Source organism: Macaca mulatta, chromosome 17, assembly GCF_049350105.2.
Source record: "Macaca mulatta isolate MMU2019108-1 chromosome 17, T2T-MMU8v2.0, whole genome shotgun sequence".
NCBI lineage: Eukaryota > Metazoa > Chordata > Mammalia > Primates > Cercopithecidae > Macaca > Macaca mulatta.
In genome coordinates, this window is record NC_133422.1 from 92,139,569 (window position 1) to 92,153,631 (window position 14,063).

The window sequence follows — 14,063 nt, forward strand, 5'->3', positions numbered from 1 at the left end:
CATGGTCTCTAAGCTTCTTACCTTGGCCCTCTTATCTTCATTTTCTACTGGTACACTCTTGAGAAATTTGTTCAGTTCCTTGGCATAAATTCATTCAATTCTTTGGCAGAGTAACATCCTAATGACAAATCCAAGCCAGACAGACCCACTGAGCTCTAGTGCCATGCATTTACTTCTTACTGCATATATAGGCACCTACAAACCTCCCAGGCACGCCCATCTCAACATACCCAAAACAAAGCCATGATTAGCCTTGTGAAAATCTTTATATTTACTCTTACATTTTCCTTCCTTTTGAGTGACATTTTCATCTATCTGCTCAGTCACCAAAGTCAGAAACCTGGGTAATACAGCAAATGTACCCTTCCTCTCAGTAGCTATATCTAGTCGACAATAAACCCCTATGTAATCCACCCATTTGGCAACTCTCATGTCTATCCTCTCTTCTCCATTTCCACTGTGATGGCCTGAGTCCTGGTCCTGAGTCCCACTCTCTTGGGCTGCTGTTACAGTGCCCCACATAATCTTCCAACTTCCCTTCAGTCTCATCTGACTTCTGTAAATAATCACAGGCAAGAAATATATCATGAGATTCCTTATTTTCATTGTAACAGGAAATCACCAAAAGGAACGTCAAAATATCATGTGCTTATTTGTGGTCCAAGATGACATCTGGATAACAGTTCAAGATTCAGCCTTTCTCAACTTTACACTGAAACATACATGACACACACACACAAAAGAATGAAATGACAAAAAAAAAAAGAATGAAAACAAAAACTGTCAGAACTGTCAGGCATTCTACTACTGCCAGGCTATGGGAGGAAATTTCACTAACGAAATTTACAAAGCCGAAATGAACATCAAAATCCATGATGACACTGAGTCACACTTTGAGTCTTGAAGAAGAGCACATGCAGGCCTCCAAGGTAGCAGAGAAAAACATTGTTTGTCCTCCATCACCTTCCTTGGGGCTCAAGGGCCCAGCGACATTATGAACCAGGCCACCATGTAACCAGCCTCTTCTGCAGATAGTAGAACTCAAAACCTGAGCAGGATTTGCCCCACTTCCAGTCAACAAAACCCTTGTCCTCACCTCAGGTAGATCCAAGCCAAAAACCTCTAGAGAATAAGAGGACCAGACGTAGGAAGAACGCTAAGAACTGAGCTGGCCTCCCTGTTAATCTCTCACCACCTCATCAGAGTAGAATTCCAGCTGTCTTACTAAACCACACCAAACAAAAACTTACTAAAACTTAGATCAAGGCAACCTTCCCTAATATATCCTATTACAGAATAAAGCCCAAATTGCCTTATATAGCATTCGAGGCTTACTCTATACATAGGCTCCATCTACCTTTATCATCTACTTCTCATTATCTCCAAACATTGCAAACTCCAGCCACACAGTATTATTCAATGATTTTAAAGCATCCTTCAAGCTTCCCTACCTTCTTGTCTAGGTTTCCCTTGTTCCTTCTGCCTAGAAGACCCTCTTCTTCCTCTTTAAGCTCCCTGAAATCTTTTATTATTATTATTATTATTATTATTATTATTTGAGATGCAGTCTTGCTCTGTTGCCTAGGCTGAAGTACAGTGGAGTGATCTCAGATCACTGTAACCTCTGCCTCTGGGGTTCAAGTAATTCTCTTGCTTCAACCTCCTGAGTAGCTGGGATTACAGGTGCATGACACAACACCCAGCTAATTTTTGTATTTTTAGTAGATACAGGGTTTCACCATGTTGGCCAGGCTGGTCTTGAACTCCTGACCTCAGGTGATCTGTCCACAGCCTCCCAAAGTGCAGCTTCTCCATTATTAAAGATCCACATTTCAAGGTCCAAATCCTTCCTCAAATCTTCCAAAACCCCTAAATTGGAATTAGTCTCCCCTTCCCCTGTGCTTCTATAACATTTTCTTTGTGCTTCCATTTTAATATTTATCACTGTCTGTCTTAGATTGATAACTGCAACTTTGCTCCTCCTACTAGACTGTGAATGTTTTCATTTTATTAGCTAACACATACCATAGTGCCTTCTGTATCAAAGATATGCAATGGACATGTGTTGCATCAACTGGAGATGAGATGAAAATGAACTACAGAAAATTTCTTGCTCAGGTCCAATTTTTACTATTTCATTTATATTTATATTTAAAACAATCACTGGGTTTTGTCACTAGGCCAAGCAACAGGCTGAAAAGGAATGAAACCTTGAATTTCCTTTGCAATTTTGAAGAGGAAATCCATAGGTGACACCTTCCCTGATAAAAAAAAGAGGAACTAAAGGCCACAAGGGGTAGGGAAGAGGGGGTGTTGAGGTCATAGAACAAAAGGAAATCCCATTTTCTAATCTCTACAAGATGGTCTCGTTGCTGATCTCTCCTGCTGCAATAGAGCAATAAAACATGTCCTGGAAGGTCAGCAGATGTTACAGCAGTGGGAAAAGCAGGATATAATTATCAATGATCAAGGCACTCAGTGGGGCCATCTCAATTTTCTCCTCTTTCATTCTTCCAACCAAATGATAGAAAATTGATGTCAATTCCAAAGCCACTTATGTATTTGCAGCACAATAGCGAATCATCCATTCAAACATCTTTCATAGTTATTTCCTAATGAGCTGACGCTCTATGTGAAGGTTGCTGTTCATTTGTATAGTCATCCCTGTGCTTAAAATACTAAGGAAAACTTGTCCCTTCTTATTGACCTCAAGGATACTGATTCCATAATGGTTATAAAAGGCACAGAAGTTGTGTTTTGCATGCCTTTTTCTGCCAAATTCAAAAGCATAATTGCTCTTGCTTTTCAGCCACTGATTCAACAAATGGTAATGGGAGTTCTTGCTCTTCTGCAATCACGGTGCAAGAACTAGAGGTAAAATGATGAGACACCTGACTTCATGGAACTTACTTTCCCTTGGGAGAGACAGACACCAATAAAATAATTCTATGGATAAGTGAAAATTTTATGGAAATCAAAAGAAGTTTTGTGGAAAGGAAATGAGAATCTATAACAAAGGGATCTTTGTTCATCCGGAATGTTAGAAGGCTTCCCTAGAAAATCTTGTACACTGAGATTTGAAGGTTGAGTATGAGTTAAATAGGGAATGAGGAAAGAGAATGTTACAGGCAGGAGGAAAACAGCAAATATAAAGACTTTGCTGCCTGAGAAAAGATGTTTACGAACACTGAGGAAAAACCAATCATGATGATTTCAGCATACTGAGCTCTCTATCTGCAATGCTATTTAGTGGCCAAGTTCCTAGGATTCTACAATAGTATTCTACTTAATAAAAGTTCATTAGTTAGCTGTTTGGAAAGCTTAAAAATGAAGACAGTTTTATGAAATTGGGTGACAAACATAAGTCTTAATATGAGGCAAGGCAAAAAAATGATGTGAATAGCTGAGCACGGCCTGAAATTTTTGAGCTCAGGTTCTTAATTTGTAACCCATCTTTCTTCCTCCTCTGTCCTCCCCAAGTCCAGATGCATAGTCACAGGACCTAAATCTTCCTCTACTATGAACTTTCAACTGAAGGCAGCACACAAAACACCACTCAAAAAGGATTTCATTAGCAGTTTTCTGAGCATTTTGTCACTGGACTTACTGACTAAGCTTATTGAACATTTTGCTTGAGGATCTTAGGATAGAAACCAGTATTATTTTTTTAAATGATCAGCTAAGGCCAGGCGTGGTGGCTTACATCTGTAATCCAAGCACTTTGGGAGGCTGAGGCAGGTGGATCACTTGAGGTCAGGAGTTCGAGGCCAGCCTTGTTAACATGGTAAAACCTCATCTCTACTAAAAATACAAAAAATTAGCTGAGTGTGGTGGCACATGCCTGTAATCTCAGCTACTCGGGAGGCTGAGGCAGGAGAATCACTTGGACTTGAGAGGTGGAGGTTGCAGTGAGCCAAGATTGTGCCACTGCACTCCAGCCTGGGCAAGAAGAGCAAAACTCTGTCTCAAAAAAAAAAAAAAAAAAAATTCAGCTAAGCAGAGGCTGGTGGGTTTTTATACCTGACAGTTCCTTTCTTAACATTTTCAAAGTTTGTTTCACTGATTCAGAATGACTTTTGAAACCATTATTTAATTTTTTTTTACCTGCTGTCCAGCATGTTCTGATTTCTGCCTTGGCAGGAACAAAACATTAATCTCCTCCCATAATCCTGACATGCAGGATTGGCACAGCATTTATTAATTCACCTTTCACTTAAATTGGTTTTCTTTTTAGCTGCACTGCATTCAATATCTTGGACTAACCATATCTTTTTTTTTTTTTAGCATAATATAAGATAGGGTCAAACCTTTACTTCTTGAGCTGGGTTTAATAAATAAAACTAATAGCTGAGATTGATTACCCATGTAGACAGCAAACTACAAAACCCAAGATGAATTGTGTAATTTGCAGCTCTATGACATGTATTAAATTTTGAGACATAAGATAAATAATTCATGTAAATAAGAAAGTGAGGACACCCAAGAATGAAGTTTGTGGTTATCCGTTAACAGCAGGTGAAATAAACAACCAATTTCATTAAATTTTGATTTAGGCCTTTTAAATACATTTTTACTAACCACTGCCTAATTGAGACTGCTGTATAAATTAAAGAAATTCTGTTATTTGTCCTTAACTAGAGACATTTTAAATTAAATATCTAGATCCCTCAAAAAATTATCACTACATTTACATCTTACTTACACTAAAGTCAGCCTACCACCTTGAGATTTAGAGAATTAAAGTCCCTTAGATAACTAGGGGAGGTTAAAAAACAAAAACAAAAAACAGCAGGCATAAATGATAAGGTATTAATTTTTCTTCTTTGGTACCTGCCAAGTAGAATCCAGTGGATAAAATATGGAGTAAGTGTTGAATGTTGCTTACACTTCTTATATGCCTAAATTAGTATGCCTGACATTATAATTTAACCAAACAAGTTTTTCAACTTGCAAGACAGGGATTAAAAAGTCCACTCATTCATAGGGTGGCTTCATGGTTTAATTAGATTTGAAGAAGCCACGATAATCCTGAGATCCTCCAAGGAGGATGTATAAGAAATGATATGGTTGTTTTAATGAAGAACTGTGCCCGTCTCCTCTGCCACTGGGATATTCCCGCCTGGGATCAAAGAGTGGTCAGATTTCTAAGCCATCAAGAACAGGACCTTTGACCAGGTGGTGTAGATTTCTGGCCCCAGGGATACAAAGAGACCTTCCAGGTCTTCCATAGCTCAGAGTACTGGTACTAAGTGCTCAGCAGTGGACACGATGCTGTGGTTAGTTAAGTCCTCCCTGAATGTCTACAAGACAGCAGACTAGGTTTTTCTGGAATGTTCGAAAGGCAAAGAGAGTCCCTGCTTTCCAAGATTTACAGTTTGTGATGAGAACTGTGAGTAGCTAACATGATGTTTTTTCATCTTTAGAAGAATTTTTATTGTTATCCCCATTTTACAGATGAGAAAACAAAGGAACAGAAACAAGGGTTTGGTGATTTGTCAGGTGCAGCCTTCACCTCATTCTCCACCCTGCTGTTTACAGAGCTGTAAAGAGACTTGCAACTGAGGATTTCTTTGGGGTTAAATGTTGTTCTTCTCATAGGATTAAAGGTTAGCTAATCTTTACCATGTTTGAATTTTAGAAATTCTCAGTATTTGTTTAAAAGTGCTGGAATAATGTCAGTTCTGGGTATAATTTCTCCTGAGTAACCATACTTACTTGGGGTAGAATCACCTGAGCTGGCTCAGTTTCTGCAGACACTATATTGAGCTACAATAACTAAGGAGTCCCATACTACATACTGTATCAAACCAGTCTTTGAAATTTTTGTGAAGATTGGAAATGAGGCAACGTTTTGTGTACTATTTAACCTAAATAGAGTAAAACAAAAGTTTTATATAATCTGAATAAAGGAAAAATTTAGGGGACTCAATGGGTGTCTTTGAGATCCTTCCAGCAAGTTTGCATCCACAGCGATCTGGGGGCTACTCTCTAGGCCTAGACATCGAGTCACCTATTGCAGCTCCACCTGCTTCCCTCTCCCATCAAATATGAAACCAGCACCTTCAATGTCAAGCCCTTTACTCAGGGCTTTTTTTTTTTGGCCTGCATTTATTGGTGTGTTTCCAAGCAGGCGACTTCTGCAGCACTTAGTCTAGGTTATATGAAGCAAAAAGAAAACCGAGGAAACTCACATCTGTGTCATTTATTGGGTCTCAAGGTCCCTGGAGGCTTTGCTTTCTTCTCTCCACCTTTTAGACTCTTCTGTTTGTTCTACATATCATGTATGTCCAGGGGTTTTAGTTGTGCTCAGTGAGAAATAGGGAAAAGTGAATCCACTCCATCTTTCCAGAAGTGGTAATCCCCTCAACTTGCCTTTTTAAGAACTGTGGTTTTATACACAGAGGCCACTTTAAGTGGCTTTAAGTTCAGCAGCATTAAGTACATTCACAATGCTGTACAACCATCACCATCATCCCTCTCCTGATCTTTTTCATCAACTCAAGCAGAATTCTTATACTCATTCAACAATTCCCCATTCCCCTCTCCCCCTAGTGCCTGGTGACTTCTACTTTCTATATTTATGAATTTGCCTGTTCTAGATATTTTATATAAGTGGAATCATACAGTATTTGTTTGTGATGAGTTTATTTCACCATAGCATAATGTCCTCAAGGTTCATCCATGTTGTAGCATGTGTCAGAATTGCCTTCCTATCTAGGGCTGATACTCGGCTGTGTGGATATAGAACATTCTGTTCATCCATTTAGTCTGTTGATGGACACTTGTGCTTCCTAACTTGCCTCTTTAGTGCTGAGAGCTGACGTGAGGGGGAGAGTGGAGGTTCGTGAAACTCTTTACCTTGGTTTCCCCTACTCCTTTCCCTCAGTAGTAAAGGCAGAAGAGAAAGAGCCTGACTTTTAGGATGCAACTCCTGGCATTCTGGATCAATCTTCAGCCTGCTTTCCTTTAAGCAGCCTGATAGAGGCTATTGTACAGCTTATGTGGTTGGCAGACTGGTGCTTACTGACTTAAATAACCTTCCAATATGGATTTATTCACAATGTAATCTGATGCTTTTTAAATGCCAAAAAGAAAAAAAAAAAAAAAAGATATTGTGAGTCTGTGCACATCCCCGCTCCTCCAGGCCTCATCAGTCCCTGCCAGAGCACAGCCTTACTCCGACTGCCTGGTGTCGTCCTGAGCCCCCAGAGAACCAGCCATCCAAAACTGCAAGGGAAAACAAATCCAGGAAAACCCTACAAACGTCAGTGAATGCGTCTACACCAATCACATCTTAACTGAAGCTACAGTGTACCCAGTCCTATAGTTCAGGGTACCAAATAAAAAACATGTGAAAAGACTATGGACCCTGAGGATCTGAGAACAGTGTGGCTCACTGATAGGAACTTGGACACTGTAAAGGCAAGTGTACATCTGCATTCTGATGTGTGCTCCATGTTCCTCAAGGGTTGAGTTGATGTGGACAGAACTTCTTGTGGTGACCCCCATATTCCTACTCAAAAGTGAACCCTCCACAAATACTACCTGACCTGTTGTGATTATTCCTAGTAAAACAACCCCAGCTCCTTCGCAAAGTTTAAAATTGGTGGTTTCACTGCCATCAGGGTTTGACGTTGGTGGTTTTAATTAAAGATACTAAGTATTTTAGGGTAGGAGACTGTTTTATTTTGTTTTCCCAAAACATTGTGATGGACTATGTCACAATATATGATGAACTCAAAACATTGTGATGGACTCTGAGATTTTAGATACTGGCTCTGGTTTCCTCTGTTAATTCTGTTCATGAAAAAAATTAGACATGGCATTCTGAAAGATCTGAAGATCAGGAGAAGTCTAATCTTCATTTATACCAACATCTGGAGACTAAACTGCTGAGAAAGGGCTCTTGGCCCCATTCCAATAACTTGTAATTATTGAACAAAATACAGCAAATATAATTACATTAAAGTCAGGATTAGAAGATAGAATGGGAAATCACTAGATACAGAAAGAGAGAAGAAATTCAAACCTGGAGTGGAAATGAGGTAATGAGGTTAAGGTTATCCACAGGGCCAGAGGACCCCAATTTAAGTCCAGGGCTTGAGGAATGGAGGCAAGTTGGGATTTTAACACCCACATGCTTCTGATAGGTCCCATCTCAGTCAGGGAGCTGGAGGGCTGGGCTATAGCCAGAAACTTTAAGGAGCTGTCAAATACATGAAGGAGAGACTAGAAGTTGGCAAAATAATAATAATAATAACAATAATCTACTAAATCTAGATTCTTCTCCTCTGGAAGAACTGGATGGCAAACTTTGGATTCAATTGGAAAAGGCCTCAGGAAAGGATCTCTTGGCATGAGAAAATTCCAAATCTTTACTAAGCAAAGACCCTTGTCTGGGTCATGCGTTTATCTGTTTTCTAAAAATTAGGATTAATTGAAACAAAGCAGGTAAAAAATCAAGTTGTGATTTTTTTTCTGATGCACATGAATTGGATCATCATCATCCACATTGTCAGTCCTCATTAATATCACAGTTACAATTCTCTAAATGTGATCACCGACACTCCATGCTAGACTTCTTATAAACAAATCATAGGAGTGGTTTTCTCCAAAATAACATTTACAAAACAGGTAAGGATCAGGTAAAACTCCTGTATTACTAATCAACCTGTTGTACTTCATCAATAAAATGATTAAGAGCAACTTAACATTGTGATATGATTTGGCTGTGTCCCCACCCAAATCTCATCTCGAATTACAGTTCCCATAATTCCCTCATGTTGTGGGAGGGACCCAGCGGGAGATAATTGAATCATGGGGGTGATTTCTCCATACTGTTCTTGTGGTAGTGAATAAGTCTCATGAGACCTGATGGTTTTATAAGGGCTGTTTTCATTTTACTATTAATAGTATCCCTTTTTATTCTCAAAAATGTCCAAATTTAGTAGGTAAATTATATGGTCTAGTAGTTTCATTTTCAAGTTAGTTTAAAATATAAATACAGCTATTTTAGACATTACGTCAAGTTTTAAAATGTGACCGAGGTTATGATCCAGAAGCCCTGAATGCCCCTCCCTGCAGGTAGGACAATAAGGAAATCCCTGCATTCACAGGATCCCAAGTACTATCTTAAGGAGGAACTAGATGATTTCATATTACTTTTCCGTTTCTCCAGATGACAACTGGAGAACTGTTGCTGCGTAAGAACAACAATAAACAGTTAAGTTGAAGCAAACCACCTCTTTCTGTATTTGTTGAATAGCTGCAGGAAATACTCAAATCCTCCTAGATTGTCCACTTGTTGTGGGACTGGCACGGGGTTCTATGTCTGGGTCTGTGAGATAAGCTGATCCCAGGCCTCATGTCACATGACCTGGCTAGTGCCTGGAGCTTTTGCACTGCATCTTGTTATTAAACCTGCATGAGAGACATTATTTCCATCATCACAGAAAGGACAAACTATCTCCTCCAGGGAATCTGGCAGGACCCTCTAACACTATCATAAAGCAGCTCCAGAAGTCACTGTCATCAGCTATATGCAATTAGGATCTGTAAAATTATTGGGCCATAATTTATAATTAATGCTGACAAACTGACAATAGAATGCTGTTCATTTCCAATGTATTCTTAACAGAGATATAAGAGAACATGTTCTAACAGGATAATTTTGTCTTTTTCAGGAACCTTCTGGTTGTAATAGAAAACCGGAAAACCACTGATACTAACTTAAAGGAAAATTTAGTGTAATGTTGGGGTGGAGGCAGGGATCTCAATGCCAATGGTAGAAAATGCAATTGGATCTCCTCATGAGTAGGAAAGCTCTCAGGAACTAAGTGAGCCATCACTACTTCTCTAATAATCGACTTTATTCTTTGACATTTCTCTGCAGATTAGCATTTCTGCTGAGTTGTACACAGAGGCCATCAAAGGCTTTCCCAGTGTGGCTTTCCTTACTTCCTAGTTCAAATGCCCAGCCCCACCCTCTGGACTCCAGTTCTAAATTCCTAGGAGGAAACAAATCTTACTGGCTCATGAGCTAGGCACCATGTGCCAATGACATCAACGATCTATGACCAGAGAACTCATGTAGTACAAAAATGGGTCCCCTGGAGCCTGACAAAACTCCCAAGAAACCTACAAATGGATAGAGTCATGCGCATTTTTATTGTATGTCTCTAGTACTAAGAATGCCTATTTTCTATTTTTCTCAAATACATTTGAAAATAAGTTGGGCATATGGGCACACAGAAGCATCATGTTCTGAGTAGGTAGTAATGCCATTTTAGCACACTCAACTGTGCCTCCAAAATCTTCTGTACAGAAGTAGATTAGATTGTGTAATTCATGAGAACCATGCCAAAAGCCCCCGACTAAGGGAGCCACTGTAAACTCACAATGAGAAGGCTGGCATCTTTTATTCTCTCTCCCGTCTGCTGTCATCTGGATATTCTTGCCTCAGCCCCTATGAAGGTTCTGTGCCTCCCACCATCTGTAAGCTTTCCTGTCCTGCCTACACCAGCCCTCAGCTAGAATGAAAAAGGGGGTCTTTAATATGGGGACTGAAGACATCATAAATAGTTTCCTTAACAGCTTGTCACAGTCCTGCCAATCAGATGTCCTTGATTTCTAAGCAACAAGAAAAACTACTGAAATTTTAAGGGGACACAAGACAAAACTATATCAAGGACATGTGTAAGTTTTTGTATATTTTTCTAATATTTTTTAACCTTGATGACTCATACCTTTTAAAACTCATTTGCCTTGGTGATTTGTTTTATTCTTGTTGGTTTTTTTTAAACCAGTTAGAATCGCCTTATTGGCTATTTTTGATTCAAATAGAAGTGGAAGTGATTCTTTTTAAGAATGATTTCACATGCAATGAGATAGAGAAAATGGGAGTTTTTCTATATTTTTCCATTACTTTATCACATTCAGCAGTTGTTTGTCTTTTAGTATAAGTATTTGGTTAGAACATTAAAAACGATTGCTTAAAGGATGAGACCCAGCTGCAGTTCCTGTGAATTAAGCCTATGTTACTGTCTTTTGAAGAATAATACTGTTTAAAATTTCACATTGTTATGAGTTCATATAGTTTAGAGTTTCAGTTCAAAGTTGAAAAACACCATTGATTTCCCTTTAGTAGGGAGAATAATTTGATAATTTGAAAATTAAGCATACTTTTCATAACATTTAATGTTTTATATTTAATCCAATTCATTCAACATTTATTGAATATATACTATGGACTAAAGCATAATAAAGATTAGAAAGATGAAAACAGTTATAGATTCTCCACCCTCCTCCCCGCCAGACATCCATGAGTCCATACACCAGCTGAAATGACAAAGATAAATATAATGCAAGACAAATTGCAGTACACATGAGAAGAAAGGTATAAAGTTTTTGGAAAATATGGTGAGAGATTAGTTTAAGGAAAACAAGGGGAGGTGGAATTTAAGTTAAATTCTGGATTTGGGGTAGGCTATCTCATTAGTATCCTCGGTAAAAATTTCCAAGATCACCAGTTCCTTTAAGTGTGATCTTTACTTCAGAAAACACATAGTATTGTTAAATTGATTTTCTTTTTTCTTTTTTTTTTTTTTTTTGAGACGGAGTCTCGCTCTGTCGCCCAGGCTGGAGTGCAGTGGCCGGATCTCAGCTCACTGCAAGCTCCACCTCCCGGGTTCACGCCATTCTCCTGCCTCAGCCTCCCAAGTAGCTGGGACTACAGGCGCCCGCCACCTCGCCCGGCTAGTTTTTTGTATTTTTTAGTAGAGACGGGGTTTCACCGTGTTAGTCAGGCTGGTCTCAAACTCCTGACCTGGTGATCCACCCGTCTCGGCCTCCCAAAGTGCTGGGATTACAGGCTTGAGCCACCGCGCCCGGCTAAATTGATTTTCAACCCAGAGGCAAGTCAGAATCATTTAGAGGATTTTGTTCAATATACACATTCCCAACCCTCCTTCCCCCAGATTATTCACTGATGAGACTTCGGAAGGATTTGGGCATTAACATGCTCCCCCTACCCCAACCCTAAGACATATAGAGCAACACAAAGTGTGAATGCCACGGTGAAATCTATTTAAAGAGATGTACACCAATGTGCAACACAGTTTCTGAAAAAACTTATTTTGAATAGATAAAGGTTTCTTGAAAAAATCTATTTGACCCTTAAAACTGGAAATGTATTAATATAGTTCATTTTTATTTAAAGTTTTCTTATTTTTATTTAAGTTTATCTTATATGTATTTATGAAATGTACTTTAGTCCTTTCTGGAATCAAGTGGAGGAAAAAAACAAAATAGATATGTTAAAATAGAGATCATAAGACTAATGGAACAGGCTCCTTGTGGCAATAAAGTACCAAATAATAAATGAGACCTAAGGCCATGACAGAAAAAGCTAAAGTCACATACCCCTACCCTTATAGAATAAACTATGCTCTAATTGCCACAGGTTTTTCTTATTCTCTAGCAGCTAAACAAGCACTGGCCTCAAGATAAACACTGTTGAAACAATCATAGCTCATTGAGCACCAGATGCTGACTAACTGACCCCTCTTTTCCACAAGCTACAGCTACGGCTTTGATTGGACAAAAGACTGATTTCAGTAACTTTCTCCTGATAAGAGACCACTGACCATCTTCTGGTTCTGTCTGGTTTACAGAGGCTGAGCACTGAGTGCCTTCATATCCCTGCTTCACCTTTTGACATATAGAGCTTAATTGGAATGCATTTAAATGTGAAGTCTCCACACCAAAGTGAACAACGGATGTACGTAACATCCATGTTTGCCTACTATTCATGCACATGCCCCCTCTTCATGGATATTTATAGCTCCTCCTACAACGTGTTAAATAAATATACTTGGCCAATCCATTCAGCATAAATTCCTATCTCATCCTCCCTAGAATAACTTTTTCTTTTGGTCTCTGCCTGAGGTTACACTTCCCAGCCAGCTAGGATGGCCACCCTGCTGGCTGCAACTCTTAGGAAGAAATAAAGCTCTCCTCTCCAAATTTATAGATTTCATGATTTTAAGTTGACAGGTAGATGGTAGATATCGAAACAGAGCTAGTTAATGTTCGCTATTTCTGTGTTTGTGAGAGCCAGCATTTAAGGAGTATTATACAAGGTGTGGTTAAATGTCTTACTAAGCCTCAGTCCAGCCTCCACCCCATCAATCACATATCCAGATAGAACCCTCAGGCTTAAGAGAGTCTACAGCCCTAATGTAAAGAGCAGCACTGAGCACTTGGAAACTTTGCAACATTAATATAAAAATCTTAAGAATCATAACCTTACAGCACCACAATTTGTCCATTTGAGTTCCTTTCACTTTGTCAGTGTGTAGTATAGAACTGACTTAATCCATTCCAGCTTTGAAACTAATTGTTGCTTATATAATTTAATTACATTAACAGATTAATATTTCTTATGCAATTAACACGCATTGTTGTATCTTTTCATTGGAAACATTAGTTTGCATGGAAAATGGCCAAAATCTTAAAAACCTAATAAACACCAGAGACCAGTCCCCAAAAGAATGTAATCAAGACAAAGTATAAGAAAATACTTTAACTTTCCTTGACTACCTGGTACACCAAGGAAAATAAGGCTTACTATTTCTGAAATGTCTCCCTCAGCTTCTCTCATTCAAATGTAGACTCTGATCAATTTCACCATCAATGCCATTGCACAGAGATAGCGCTCTGACTAAGTAAACAAGACATATTTTTCAACTAGTGCAGCCCAATGAATGTGGTTAATAATTCATTAAGTGACTAATATTTTGTAAGGCTGTGTGAGAAATATTAATTAGGATAATAGTAAAAGATGGTGTACTGTTCTGTGAAAAGCAGGAAACTGATTTTTGAGGTGATAATTCTAGAGAGCAGGATGAATAACTTCCCTCAACAAGATAACTGGATGGCTGCTGAGAAGAGTTAGATGGTACTTCCACCATAACTCTGCTCTGTCTTCCCCAAGATGCCTCCAAACCATTGCTGAACACAATAATGTGAGAAGCAGAGGAGAAATGGAGGGAATCAGAGAAGGG

General features: G+C 38.9%; 1 long non-coding RNA gene across 1 annotated transcript in view; it reads right to left on the minus strand.

Annotated features, from left to right (window-relative positions):
• Positions 1 to 14,063, minus strand: part of LOC114673441 (uncharacterized) — a 65,635-nt gene that overhangs the window by 45,025 nt on the left and 6,547 nt on the right. The window lies entirely within an intron of this gene.